This window comes from Gorilla gorilla, chromosome 2 (genome assembly GCF_029281585.2).
Source record: "Gorilla gorilla gorilla isolate KB3781 chromosome 2, NHGRI_mGorGor1-v2.1_pri, whole genome shotgun sequence".
NCBI classification, from domain to species: domain Eukaryota; kingdom Metazoa; phylum Chordata; class Mammalia; order Primates; family Hominidae; genus Gorilla; species Gorilla gorilla.
The window spans coordinates 21,915,463-21,931,462 of record NC_086017.1 but is presented as its reverse complement, the minus strand read 5'-3'; the positions used below and the strand labels follow the sequence as shown (position 1 = coordinate 21,931,462).

Here is a 16,000-nt window from a genome sequence, read left to right as displayed (position 1 = left end):
TCACGTGAACAAAGAGAGATCACAGTGATGGTACATCTTTTTATAAATCCATGAAGGTGGGGAAAAGGACATGGGGTTGTAACCAACTGCACTGATTTTATGTAACTTCCAAAGGACAGTAAATTATTGGGTAATATTGACACTACAATGACCTTTGTTTCCTCCTGAGGTTAGACTCCAATCAAGAATGCCTTAGACGGGCTGGGTGTGGTGGTGAATGCCTATAATCTCCATATTTTGAAAGGCTAAGGCAGGAAGATAGCTTAAGCTGAGGAGTTCGAGACCAGCCTGGGCAACATAGTGAGACCCTGTCTCTACAAAAAAAACAAAAAATTAGCTGGGCATGGTGCGCATGCCTGTAGTCCCACCTACTCGTGAGGCTGAGGCAGGGGGATCACTTCAGCCCAGGAAGGTGAGGCTACAGGGAGCTATGATCCTGCCACTATATTCTAGCTTGGGCAAGAGAATGGAGACCCTGTCTCAAAAAAACAAAAATAAATAAATAAAGTATGCCCTAGATTTTAGAGCTCACAGCCACATTTGTAATCAACAAGGGGGAACCCTCTCCAAAATATGATAAATGCCTCTGAGAATCTTTACTGTAGAGGAGGAGACTGTTTAATGCCTCTTCCCCTCGTTCTCCACAAAACACATAAAGCTTACTTTGGATCCCATCTCATATGACTAGAAAAGGGTTGTGAGAATGATAACTACTGAAGTCAAACCTAAGACAGTGGATATTCTGGCCACTCTGAGGATATAGCTCTCTAGCAAAAGTTCGTTTGCAACCAGATCATTGACCGATCACAAAACCAAGGTGAGACCATGGTCACTCTTGTTTCAGGTCATCTTTCTCTCTGCTTTCCGGGCAACCTTTTCCTTTTCCTTCTTCCAGCTAAGACCCTATTATCTTCCCCTCTTCTTCCAACCTTTCTCTGATCATGCTCCCCAATTCCATGTTGGCAATCTGAAATACAGCATCCTTACAAAAATCCCTAGTTTCAAGTCCAGAAATCTGATTAAAGAGTTTTTCATTTCCTTTGCAGGAGTTCAGAAAGGTCCATAATTTTTGCTGTCTGCGGGCTATGGGTTCATTATTGCCAGACTTTGATTTATCTAGGCCACCTCCCCTAAAAGAGCTGACATTAGCCCCATGAATCAGCTAACAAGTGGTGCCTATCTTTTCTGGGCTATCATTAACCCTCTAATCCTGACTCAATGACTCATTCAGGGCTCTGACAGTCTTGACTGAGAAACGCCTAGTTAAAAGGACAGGCACTCACCTAAAAGTGAAGTAACAATATCAATGCAATTAATTTTTAAAAACCTTATTGAAAACCTATTATATGCTAGGAGGTGCTGTACTAGGAGATGGGTGTGCAGAGATGAGCAATTCCAGACCCTGCTGTGAGGAAGCCAACAATTCATCAGAAGTTCACAGAATGCCTACTATATGCTACGTAGTGTACTGAGTGCTGGGGGAAAATATAGTTATATTCTGGGGAGCAAGACAGCACTCCCAAAACATAATCTTTCACCCTAATGTAAATTTAGGGAGGCAAAAATCAAAGACCATCAGCCAGAACCCCTTGGGATTTAAGTTCCTATGTAAATTGGAATTCTGGGTCCCCTGCACACCTTTTCTAAGGAACTGGTTTCAGAAGAACCCTATGATAGCTTATTAAAAATACAGAATGAACAAAAGTTTAAAGGAGAAACCTGAATCCTAGAAGGTTTCATCTGATATATGGCACAAAAATTCACGTTTTTCACAGCCAACTTTCTTGGTGCTTTTTTGTAGGTAAAGTACAAGATACGAGGGTTGAAACTGTTCTTATGCAGCCACTGAAAACTGGCTGTGGACATTCTTCCCTCAAAAGTTGATTTTACTTACAGAGCTAGATTCTAAAGTAGGTAGTTGTCCATGCAGCAGAATCTGAGTGATGAAATATATCCTTGCTTTCTGAAACTCCACCATGCATTCCTTTAGGTCCTAAAGAGCAGTAGTAATGATAAACCAGAATAAGGTGTTCTGGACCCAAACTCTGTTTCTACCATTTATCAATTATTTGACCTTGCACAAGTCACTTACCTGACTGAGTCCACTCTAGAACACGTTTGCTGATTCTCAGTGGAGTTTTCTTTCTTCAAAAATGCCTTTGTTCAGATGAAAATTAGATCATTCTTTGAAATGACAAAGGTGAAGTCATTTCAGGGTAATAAGGCATTTATCCAACAGAAACAGCAACTGGGGATAACATTGGGGACGGAAAGGCAAGTTTCTTGGGGGCATATTGCGGAGGAAAGATTCGGGGTGACAGAACAGAAAGTTACAGGCTAACAGAGGAGTTGTGGTTAATAGAAAGCTCTCATGTTAGCTTGGAGCCTGGTGAGTGCACTGCTACGTTCTCCTTGTCCAGCAACTGCCTTTAACCTACATTATGGTTCTCTTCTGAAGCTGTGGAGAAGGTGGGGAAGAGGGGATGCTCAAAGGAGAAATAGTACATTTCTAAATAAGTTTCTAAATTTGGTTTCCTTCTCCCTTCAATATTTTTTTATGAAAAATTTCAAACATATGGTGAAGTTGAGAGTTGAAGGGATTTTACAGAGAACCCCCCACCTAGATTCTACCATTAACATTATAACACTACACAAAAATTAACTCAAATGGGTCAAAGTCCAAAGGATAAAACTATAAAACTGTTAGAAGAAAACATAGAGATAAATCTTCATGACCTTAGAGTAAGCAAGGATTTTTAAGATATACACCAAAAGCACAAGTAACCAAAGAAAAAACAAATTGGCTTTCATCAAGAGTAAAAACTCTGGGCATCAAGGGACACTACCAAGAAAATGAAAATAATATACATAATGGGAGAAAATATTTGCAAATCATATATCTCACAACAGTTTATTTACCCAGAATATATAAACAGCCCTTACAACTCAATAATAAAAGATGACAGAATTAAAAATTGGGCAAAGGACTTGAATAGATATTTCTCCAAAGAACACATCCAAATAGCCAAGAAGCACATAAAAAGATGCTCAACATCATTAGTCATTAAGGGAATGCAAATCAAAACCACAATGAGATATCACTTCACACCACTAGTATAGCTACAATAAAAAAAAAAAAAAAAGATGGACTATTGTCTATTGCCAACAAGTTGTGGCAAGCTTGTGGAAAAATGGAAACTTTCATACACTCTTGGTGGGAATATAAAATGGTGCAGCATTATAGAGAACAGTCTGGTAGTTTCTCAGGAAGTTAAACACAGAGTTACCATGATCCAACAATTCCATTCTGGGAACTGAAAACAGGTGTTCAAATGAAAACTTGTACATGAATGTTCATAGCAACACTATTTACAATAGGGAAAAGGTGAAAATAGCCCAAAATGTCCATCAACTGATGAATGGATAAACAAAACATGGTATATCAATATAATGAAATATTATTCAGCCATAAAGAGGAATGAAGTACTGACACTACAACATGAATTAAACTTGAAAACATTATACTAAGTCAAAGAAATCGAACACCAAAACTAGTACATTGTGTGATTTCATTTTTATTAAATATTAGAATAAGTTAATCCATAAAACAGAAAGTAGATTAGTGGTTACCAGGGTTGAGGGAAAGGGAAACGAAGAATGGGCACAGGGTTTCCTTTTGGGGCGATCAGAAATTTCTGGATTAGATAGTGGTGAGGATTGTACAACACTGTGAATGCACTTAATGGCACCGGATTGTGGAAGCAGCTGTGGTATAGTATAATGAACTTTCACATGGAGGCAGAAGAAATAGGTTTATGTTTTAGTCTGCCAATCACTATTAATTTGCTATGACCTTGGTTGAATACTTTCTCCTCTTTTGGTTTTAGAGCCCTCATCTAGAAAATCTATATAATAATTAACAAGGTTTATAGGGGTCACTGTGATAACCTAGAGAATTATCTGCAATATTTTGCACACTGCCAAATACTACATAATGTGAGAGATTCTTAGTACTTTTATATTTTAATGGGTTAACAGACTTGTAACTCCACTGCAAAATTTTTGAAAGCATACCCTATAGCTGTGGAGGTCTTTGTCTTCCACAGCTATAAGCTGGGTTTGAGTACAGGATAGGCACCCCAAATAGTGAACCAAACCTAAGCGGCCCATGTCACAGTTCATTTGACAGGGCAATTAATCAATGCTGAATTAAAAAATAAAATTAATTCATTGAATCTGACTGTGAAGTTGCCAGGAATGCCCTCAAAGAAAATAGAGCTGATCAAAGAAGTGGAACAATGGGGCAGGGGATAGCAGACAGTCAAACTGTAGCATGATATTTTACTTGTACACCAGTGCTTTGCTTTCAGATCCCAAGCAGAAGGCTCTTCTAGACTCAGAGCACTTCTGATAAGCCTCTCCTTAGGTTACACCACACTCATGTTTTTCAGTGACAAACACTGCTCCCCCTCTTAGCAGAGATTCTAGGGAAACAAACCATACCAATTCACCCAGGGGTCTCACCTCAGAGTTTCTGCCAATGTCCTAAGAAGTTTCTGAAAGTTGCCTTCCCAGAAGCCTGCTGGATACAACAATGATGCCATGACCCAGATTCTATTTCATTTTATCAGACACCAGGATTCCTTCTCCCAGCCCCTTAATGCGTGGGCATCCCAAAATAATACATCACACTACACTAGCCAAGGATTCTCTAATTTGTCAACGTGGAACAGTAGTCAATATCCCTAGGAATGAATGGCCCAAACCAGTGAACTGATGAGCAACGAGTTTGGATCAGTTTTTCTTAAAAAACAGCCTACTAACCAGAACCACTGGGTAAGCCAGTAGAGTGGGTAATATATTGACAGTAAAAGTAAATTCAAAGCTTTTGAGTCAGAAGTCCCACTTAAGATATAGAGGAAGGTCTAAAAAGGAAGATCTGCTAAAAGATGAAAACGCTTCCTCCAAACCATCAAATAGGAGTGCTTAGGAATTTCTAGTTCTTTAGGGTTGCCGAAGGACCTGAAAAGGATCTGAATAGGATGAGATTATGATAATCCTGATGATGAAAATAATAACAACCTTTATTGAGGGTCAAAATGACAGATACCATGCTAAGTATATACAGACCACAACCCCATTAGGTAAGTGTATTAGTCCATTTACACACTGCTAATAAAGACATACCTGAGACTGGGTAATTCATACAGGAGGAAGGCTTAATGGACTTACAGCTCCAAGTGGCTGGGGAGGCCTCACAATCATGGCAGAAGGCAAGGAGGAGCAAGTCATGTCTTACATGGATGGCAGCAGGCAAAGAACTTCTGCAGGGGAACTCTCCTTTTTAAACCCATCAGATCTCATGAGACTTATTCACTATCATGAGAACAGCACAGGAAAGATCTGCCCCCATGATTCAATTATTTCCTACTGGGTCCCTCCCACAACACATGGGAAGATGAGATTGGGGTGGGGACACAGCCAAACCATATCACTCCACCCCTGGCTCCTCCCAAACCTCATGTCCTCACATTTCAAAACCAATCATGCCTTCCCAATAGTCCCCTGAAGTCTTAACTCATTTCAGCATTAACTCAAAAGTCCAGTCCAAAGTCTCATCCAAGACAGGGCAAGTCCCTTCTGGCTAGGAGCCTATAAAATCAAAAGCAAGTTAGTTACTTCCCAGATACAATGGGGGTACAGGCATTGGGTAAATACAGCCTTTCCAAATGGGAGAAATTGGCCAAAACAAAGCAGCTGCAGGCCCCATGCAAGTCTGAAATACAGCAGGGTAGTCAGAGGTCTTCACAGCAGCTCCTCCCATCACAGGCCCAGAGGCCTAGGAGGAAAAAATAGTTTCATGGGCCGGGCCAGAGTCCCTGTGCTGTACAAGTGCACAGAAGTCAAGAATTGGGGTTTGGGAACCTCTGCCTAGATTTCGGAGGATGTATGGAAATGCCTAGATGTCCAGGAAGAAGTTTGCTGCAGGGGCAGGGCTCTCACAGAGAACCTCTGCTAGAGCAGTGCAGAAGTGAAATGTGGGATCAGAGCTCTCCCAGAGTCCCTACTGGGGCATCACCTAGTGGAGCTGTGAGAAGAGGGCCACTGTCCTCCGACCCCATAATGGCAGATCCACCAACAGCTTGCACCAAGTGCCCGGAAAAGCTTCAGACACTCAATGCCAGCCAGTGAAAGCAACCAGGAAGGAGGCTATACCCTGCAAAGTCACAGGTACAGAGCTGCCCAAGACCATGGGAACCCACCTTTTGCCTCCATGTGATCCGGATGTGAGACATGGAGTCAAAGGATCATTTTGGAGTTTTAAGAGTAAGTAGTACAATTATTACCATTTTATTTTTTTAGACAGGGTCTCCCTCTGTTGCCCAGGATGGAATACAGTGGCATAGTCACAGCGCACTGTACACTTGAACCCTGGGCTCAAGCAACCCTCTGGTCTCAGCCTCCCCAGTAGCTGGGACTACAGGTACACATCACTACACCCAGCTAATCTTTTAAATTTTTTGTAGAGATGGGGTCTCGCTATGTTACCTAGGTTGGTCTCAAACTCCCAGGCTCAAGCGATCCTCCCATCTTGGCCTTGGAGAGTTGGGATTACAGGCATGAGCCACTGTGCCCAGTATATCACTATTTTAAAAAAGAAAATACAGAGGTTTTATTTAAAAACTTGTCTTAGGTTACTTAGCTTTTAAATGGTAGGGGTAAGGGTACAAACTTAGATCTGAATTTCTCCCAAGTCTGAGTCTTTATATACTCTATTGCCTCTTGCACAGGCAGACTTCCCTCCACTCATCCTGTATCTACCCCAAACCCAGAAGAGTTATAGATATAGCTGGGTCTTATTCCCTTCCTTACAGAGGAAAAGGCTGGTGTCAAGAAAAAAATCAAGGAAATTTGGAGGTGGAAGGTGTGTTGGGGAAGGAAGGAAAGATGAAAAGAGAACTCACATTTACTGAGCGCTAACTAAATGGCAGGCCATTCACATATTCCCTTTTTATATTAAAGCAAAAATATGTTTTACTGGTTTCTGATACTACATAATTAGTATAACCATTTCAAACAAAAAGGAGAAAGTAAAAAAACTTTCTCAATCACATCCCAAAGGCAAACTCTAACCGGCTGGATGAATGCAATATTATAATAAACACCCATACTTTGACTTTTGTAATCTTTATAATCCTGAAGATAGGGGTATTATTCTCATTTTAGAGACCAGATAATGAGCACAGCGAGATTAAGTATCTTGTCCAATACAACACAGCTCAAAATCAGGAAGTCTGCTGACTTTAGAGTTCCAGTGATCTCCACTACTGTGCCTTTAGCACTGTGTCATCTGTGTCTGTTTCTGTTTCTTGCACACCTCTCCATGTCCCCAGGCCCCTGACTGTGTTCCTATCTTGAGTCCACCCTATTCCAATTTTCTATAAAATACTCCCTTAAAATGATTCATGATAATGGTACTTTCTGGTAAGAGAAAGCAAGAATGAAAAAACTTCAAAATGTAAAGGAACAGTTATTTAGGAATGAAATTAGAGGGTGTCAGCCAGGGCAACTGCAAACTTCAGTCTTTATGACCACATTTTTAAAAAATTGGACATTCAGAATGGATATTTGAGTTTTTCATCTATTTCCTTCCCTCTCTTTTAAGCAGATGATGGTCAAGAAAAACTGAAAAAAAAAAAAAAAAAAAACTGGCTCCTAAACTGATTATATGTTTTTTTTTTTAAACTCAACCAACAAAGAGACTAAATAATTTATGAAAGATTTAGGACCCCACTGCAATGCCCATTCCTATAGTACAGATTTTAGAAAAGAAGATGGTTGAATTAGTTCACCGTGGAATCTGATGACTTAGTAACAGCTGTACTCCTGAGGGTAAAGAATTAAAAGGCCTTTACAAAAAAGAGGGACTCTGTATTTAAAAAGAATGGAACCGGAGGTGGAAAAAGCAACTATCTTGTGACATTCATTAAACAAAGAACCAGCATATACCTTAAGTCAAAGCCCTCTTCCCACTCCTATCTCCGAACTGAAACCTAGTCAATGTAAAAGTTACAGCCACCTTCTACAAAAAAGGGTTTATGGCTTATAGCAGCTAGGAGACTTTTTATCAGTTTGTTAAGAACCGTATTATAGTGAGAAAAGCACAGAAGTGAGGGATATCTGCGTTATTTTCATCCACGTTTTGCCACCAACTCACTATACCGGGCAACTCTTCAATCCCCAAGGGCCTCAGATTCTCCAATTGTCATAAGCTACTTCTAATAAAAACACTCTGATGCTCCTAAGAGTTGGTCTTACTTCTTTTTGTTCTCTTTTTATTTTATTTATTTATTTTTTGAGACAGGCTCGAGTGCAGTGGTGCGATCATGGCTCACTGCAGCCTGGACCTCCTGGGCTCAGGCAATTCTCCCACCTCAGCCTCCCGAGTAACTGGGACCACAGGCACATGCCACCATGCCCAGCTAATGTTTTATTTTTTGTAGAGACAGGGTCTCACCACGTTGCCCAGGCTGGTCTCAAACTCCTGAGCACAAGTGATCCTCCTACCTCAACCTTTCAAAGTGCTGGGATTACAGGCATAAACCACCATGCACGGCTGGCCTTACTTTCTTAAATCAGAAGAAATGAGCCTTTCCCAAACTGTATTCTAGGAGATTTGTTGAATGTTCTATAGGACTTCTATAGTCACATGATTTTAGGAAATGTTGGGTTAAAACCCCATCCTGCACTGAAAAGTCAGAGATGATGAGTAAGTCATATTGCTCCTCTTATATAGCATTTTTAAAATACAGATGGGATCTCACTATGTTGCCCAGGCTAGTCTTGAACTCCTGAGCTCAAGCAATCTGCCCACCTTCACTTCCCAAAGTGTTAGAATTACAGGCGTGAGCCACCGCACTCACTGGCCAGCATTCTTTAAAGTACAGTACCATATTCCAGAAGCCTCCACATGAGTCATCTCGGATGGGAATGACCTCTCCGGATGACCATTAGCAACTGAACTAAGCAGGGAATTACATTACGCAGCCTGATTACAGTGACATTATTACACCGACAAGCTCTCTGATGGGTTAAGTATCTACTAATCTATTTTCTGAGCAGATCATCAATAAGGACAGAGCAAATGTTATTATACTGCAACGACATCCATCACTCATAACTACAGGTTAAAAATCTACTCAAACAGGAAGAAAAACATTAGCATTAGATAGTCCCAGGGTAATAGACTTTCAATTCCAAAGATAAATTTGTCTTGGCAGCAACCATTGGTATCCATCTGGATATCTGGAGGAAATGGCTAATCTCTCTGATGCCCAATTTCAAGTATTTTTTCCTTTAGCTGGAATACTTCTGCTGGATATCTGAAATCAAAATGTATAAGGCACATGATTATATGAAATAGTATGCTTGAACAGTTGAATAGTATAGGAAATAGCAGCACAGGACACTGGAATGTAAAAGATTAATCCAACTAGTCCTCACCCCTCAAACACACACACACACACACACACACACAAACATACAGACCCCTCTGCCAAGATCTGAATCCAACTTTTATCTCCTAGTCTAGTGATCCTTTCTTTATACAAGGAAAAAATACTGAAGATATTGATGTAAATCAGCAATTTGCAAAATTTCACTTTTAAAGCAGCTGTTAAAAAAAAACACTAGAAGACCCTATCTGTTCTCTATCATGTTATTAAAACTACAAAAAAATTGAAAACTAAATTACACATGATTTTTGAAAAAATATGCTATATAATAATCAGCATAGTAGCCACAGCCCTGAATTATATAATTATTCTTTCATTTATTTAGCTAAATGTTTTCTAAAACATTTAGACATACTATCAATGATACATACTATCAATGATATACTATGCTAGAGACTAGGGATTTAAACATGAATAAGATTGTAAACCTCATACATAACTCCCAACACATTAATTTTTAGTCACAGATAATGTAAATGTCAGTATTTACTAAACGTTATGATGTGGCAGGCACTAACCTGTTCTCAAGACTCTTAGGATCCAGTAAATGAGATAAAACTTATAAACAAATGTGATAGGCAGAGTTTCAAAATGGTCCCAGATTCCCCCACCCCCACAATCCCAGGATTGTTGAATATAATGGATTTTATTCTCATGAATAAGTTATTACATGACAGATTTGACTATAAAATAGGGAGATTATCCAGGTAGGCCTAATCTAATTACACAGCCCTTTAAAAGCAGAGAGTTTTCTCCAGCTGGAGACGGAAGAGGAAGAGATCTGAAGCATGAGAAGGATTTGAAGTACCATTGCTGGGTTAAAGATTGAGAAGGCCACATGTCAAAGAATGCAGGCAGCCTGGAGGAACTGGGAGTGGCCCCTGGCTAAAAGCTATCAAGGAAACAGGGATCTTAGTCCTATAACCACAAGAAACCCACTTCTGCCAACAACAAGAATGAGCTTGGAAACAGATTTTTTTCCCCAGTGTCTCCAGATGAGAACTCAGCCCAGCTGACACCTTGATTCCTACGCTTGTGAGATTCTAAGCAGATCCCTGTGTAGACTACTGACCTATGGAACTGTGAGTTAATAAATAGGTGTTGTTATGTAGCAATAGAAAACTAATACAACAAACCATTTCCAGTGTTACACTCTAGGAGTTGTATGAGTTTATAGTGTCTACTAAGGTGGCAAGGTGGGTCTGGGATAACATGTGGCCTCCCTTCAGGCTAGGCTAGAAAAATCTTCCCTCAAGTACAACAGAGTCTATGTGTTCTCCTGCAGACCTTGCCGTGAATTGAGAGGGAACTGCCTGTGTCTCCTGGAACTGCCTGTGTTCTCCTGAAATCTTAAGAGAGAAAAATCTTCAAGTGACACCATACGAATTCTGCAGCTAAGGGTCTTTGAGAATATTATAGATTGTTTCTGATGTTCTCCTTCTTTACAAAGCACCGGAGTTGCCCTAGAGCATGGTTGTCTTCTGATGTCAGGTATGGATCTTCTAGTGGTGTTTGTCCTAGGTAGCCCCTGAAAAGGAAAGAAAATCTTTTCTTCCTATTCCATCATTCAAACATTTGTTAGATGTCCACTATGTGCCAACCATGGCGCATAGATAAAAGACTATAGTGACTTAGAGGAGATCAGGGTTACTTCTCGCCATGTAAGGGTAAGATATATTTGGAAAGGCCAAAAATGACTTCAGCAGGCTCAAAAATGTTGAAGAAAAGGTTCTGCCCAGAATTCAAAAATCTCTATTCCTCCTACTCCAGTGACTAGATGCAAAGTCCTTGTCTAATACTGTAGCCACTGCATGAGTTGACATTCTTCTAATTTAGAGTTGATGAACAGATGAAATCAGATTGCTCGTACATTCAATTATATTGTCAAAGACACAGGCAGTTCCCTCTCAACTCATGGCAAGGTCTGCAAGTGGAAAAAATGGATGGGTTTCAAAGGGATGATTAAGGCTTCAGAAACAGTGATTACATGTATTGTGCTCACTTAGCGCTACTAATGCTCAAGAAAAGACTGTCAAAAAGAATCAAGTTAATGCTCATCTAATCACCACCATCTCTTCCCTCTTCGCTAAATTTTGTTATTTTGTTTTGAAAAATGTTTCACATGGGCCAGGTGCGGTGGCTCACGCTTGTAATCCCAGCACTTTGGGAGGCCAAGGTGGGTAGATCACCTGAGGTCAGGAGACCAGCCTAGCCAACATGGTGAAACTCCATCTCTACTAAAAATACAAAAATAATTCACCAGGCATGGTGGCAGGTGCCTGTAATTCCAGCTACTTGAGAGGCTGAGGCAGGAGAATCACTCAGGCTGAGGTGGAGGGTGCAGTGAGCCAAGATCGCTCCACCGCACTCCAGCCTGGGCAACAGAGTGAGACTCAGTCTCAAACAAAAAAAAAAAAAAAAGAAAAGAAAAATGTTTCACATGTACTTAAAACGGAGGTATGTTCTCTAATTGTTGGGTACAGCCCTGTATATGTGCCCACTAGATCATACATATTAATCACATTGCTCAAATGTCCTATATCTTTACTGATTTTTTGATGCTTGGCCTTCAAATAAGAGAGAATGTACTGACATCTAGCAAATATATAGTATTTGCAAATTTCTCCCCGTAGGCCTATCAATTTTGCTTTATTTATTTTGAGGCTATTTTAAAATTAAGCCTAAGTTTAACCTTTTTGCCTTACACATATTTTGTCTGAGTCCCAGCTAGGCAGCTGAGTCAGGGGCATTGCCTGAGCCCAGGATTTTGAGGCTGCAGTGATCTATGATCATGCCACTGTACTCCAGCTTGGGTGACGGTGTAAGACTCTGTCTCTAAAACATAAATAAATAAAATTAAAAAAATTATCTGTAGTCTGACATTAATGTAACTACTCTAGCATTCTTTTTTCCAAGCTTTATTTAAGTATTATTGTTACCCCAACATCCTTATGTTTAGTGTTTGCCTGATATATCTTGTTTTGATATTTTCACTTTCATGCTCTGTGTTTTATATGTTATTTCTAAAAATCATATAATTGGATTATTTTAAAATTCTATTTGACAATCTCTTTTAACTGGCAAATTTTGGCTACTCACACTTATTGGAATTTTGTTATGCCTGAACTCGACTGTGCTTTTTTCATTTGCCCTGAACTTCTTTCTTTTCCTGGCCACTTCTTTTTTTATTTGTTAATATTTTGAGTCCAGTTTTGCCTTGGACTGATTTGGAAGTTTTATACATGCTATTTCTTTTCTTTCAGGGGTTATTCTTGAAATTATATTGTTGACTGTGACCAAGCTTGAAGTTAACTGATATCACAATTCCCATCCCAAACAATTCCAGGACCTTGGAAGCGGGCTTCTCAATCTTTAATGTAAATATGAATCACCTGGGAAATGTGTTCAACTGCAGATTTCAATTAGTAAGTAATGAGGCGATCCTGACATTTTGCATCGCTAAGCTCTCAAGTAATACAATGCTATTGAGATGCAAGGTTTTGGAATACTTTACTGCAATCATCCCCCTTTAGACTGACATCTATTGCTAAAATCCAGAATTTTGTCTTTTTAAATTCCATAATTATGTATTATTATTTCATACAAACAATGTTCATCTTGACATACAGAAAAGCTCACTCACTTCTTTGCTTGCCTTTCTTTTTTACATCTTAGATTTTCCTTCTGGGATTATCTTCCTTATTCCTTAAGTTCCTTAAACAAAGCTCTGTTATATAATAAATTTTATTTCATCCTGATTCTTGAAAGACTGTTTTACATTAGTGGTCTGGGGCAGACTGCCTGAGTTTGAATTCCAGTTCTGCCAGGTACTAACTGTGGACCTTAGAAGTTCACAGAACTTCTCTAGTCTTCTGTTTTCTCATCTATAAAATGAGGACAATTATAGTACCTATCTTAGAGGGTTGCTGTGGAGATTAACCAAATACATAGGTAAAGCTTGTAGAACTGTATCTGGCACACTGTAAATTCTAAATAAGTGTTCATAATTACTATGATATAATTCTGGGTTGTCAGTTATTTTCTCTCATCACTTTGGAAATACCATTTCAGTCCTTCTGGCTCCTACTATTGTTATTGAGTAGTTCATTATATGTCTGTATCAATCAGAATAGGCTGTTATGATCCAGTAACAAACGATCTTCTAAATCTCTGTGGTTTAATAAAAAACTAAGCATAAAGCCATCTGAGTTCCATGACTTGCTCATTTAAAAACATCTCAAAGAAAACAACTCTCAGTCATCTACTTTATGAAGAAGAAACAATAAATTGAAGGAATATGGCCTGATTATATCACATTATTCTCAAGACCATGCGTTAAGATATAGCAAAACAACGGTTCAGGGCCTAATCTGGAAAAGAAAGGGAGGCTAACAATGAGGAATAAATGACAGAAATGAAGATCAGCTTTAGTTGGGGGCAATCAAAAGAGAATGAGATTTATTGCCATTCTCTTTTTCTTCCATGTTTTAATGGGCAATGCACAAAATCGGATCATAATAATCCTTGTTTCATGACACATTGTCACCATTTACCCACATATTCATTCAGTTATTCTGTTATTGCCTGACTCATTGAAAACATGAAGTGTCCATGGAGTTTCCAGATCCCTGCAAAAACTACATTGAACAAAACCGACATATCTGAATAATATTTATTACTCTTAAGAGACCTAAGAATGGCAAATGAATTAGCAATGATAGGCTTTAAGCAGGTTTGGAACTGCGGCTGGGTATTTGGCTTGCTGGTAGTATTTCTAAAACAAAACCATCACTTTACCTGGTCTTTTAAAAAGCCCATTTCTGCACCATTTTCATGTACCAAAATGCACCAAATTTCATGCACCAAATTCTGCTCTATCCTTCAAGGTTAAAATAGAATCCTCATGTCCTCCTTTAAAACACTTTCTCTGACTGTCCAATCATACATGATTTCTCATTTTTCCTTTACCTCTTATCACTTGCATCATTCGATAACTCTGATCACACTCTGCCTTGTAGCATTCTATCTTAACAACTAGTTGCTAGGCTAAATTGCAGAGACTGTGTCTGACTAATCCCTGTATCCCCCAGGCAACTAGACATTGCTGTTAAATGCCTTCCTAGTGATTTTGCCAACGTCCTAAAAGGAAATGGATACATCTCCACAAATATACTGTCCCAATAACACCTCCAATTCAGTCTCACCTCTATAAATATTCCTCTATGAGGGATGTTTACACTATAGTCTAACATGCTTAAGGGCCATGGAAGTAATTTACCTCCATTTTCTTCTCAGATCTCTATACTTTTCTTCCTTGTATCCCTTTTTTAAAGACATTAAGATAGAATTCACATACTATAAAATTAACCTTTTTAAAATGTGAGAATCAGTGTTCGGATATTCACAAGTTGTGTAATTGTCACCACTATCTAATTCTAGAAATTTTAATCATCCCAAATAGAAACCAAGTGCCCAACAGCAGTCATAGCATATCCCTCCTTTACCCAGCCTCCGACAATCACTAATTTATTTTGTCTCTGTAAATTTGCCTATTCTGGACATTTCATATAAATGAAATCATTCAATGTGTGGTCTTTTGTGCCCGGGTTCTCTCACTTAGCATAATGTTTTAAAGGTTTATCTATGTTGTGTCCTGTGTCAATACTTCATTCCTTTTTCTGGTTGAATACTAATATTCCATTGCATAGATATACCATATTTTATTTATACATTGATCAGTTAGTGGACACTTGGGTTTGTTCCACTTTAGACTAATATGAACCATGCTGTCATGAGAATTTTTCATGTACAAGTTTTTGTGTGGATATGTATCCTCAGTTCTCTTGGTTATATACTGAAGAGCAAAATGTCTGGATCATATGGTAACTCTAGATTTAATCTTCTAAGGAATTGACAAACTGGTTTCCAAAGTGGCTTCAACATTTTGCATTCCCAGTAGTGGTGTATGAGGATTCCCATTTCTTCACTTCTTCACCAACACTTGTTATTGTCCATCTTTTTTATTATAACAATGACAAGGGGTGTGAAATAGTATCTCGTAGTGGTTTTGATTTGCATCATCCTGATGGTAAATGACGCTGAGTATCTTTTCATCTACTTGACATGTAGATGTTCATGGCCATTTGTACAAGTTCTTTAGAGAAATGTCTATTTAAATCCCATGTCATTTTTTCATGGGTTTTTTGTTGTGGTTGAGTTATAAGAGCTCTTTATATATTCTGTCTACTATTTACATATATCAGATATATGATTTGCAAATATTTTTTCCCATTTTGTGGGTTGTCTTTTCACTTTACTGATAGTATCCCATGAAGAACATAATTTCAATCTTGATGAAATTTAATATTTCTATTTTTCTTTTATTGCTTGTGCTTTTGGTATCATATCTAAGAAACTATTGTCTAATCCAAGGTCACTAAGATTTAATATGTTCTTCAGGTTTCTTACAGTTTTAGTTCTTACAC

At 38.8% G+C, this 16,000-nt stretch overlaps 1 protein-coding gene across 1 annotated transcript in view; it reads right to left on the bottom strand.

Annotated features, from left to right (window-relative positions):
- The window catches only part of SYN2 (synapsin II), a 180,937-nt gene that overhangs the window by 74,060 nt on the left and 90,877 nt on the right, over positions 1 to 16,000 (bottom strand). The gene's annotated exons all lie outside the window — the stretch shown is intronic.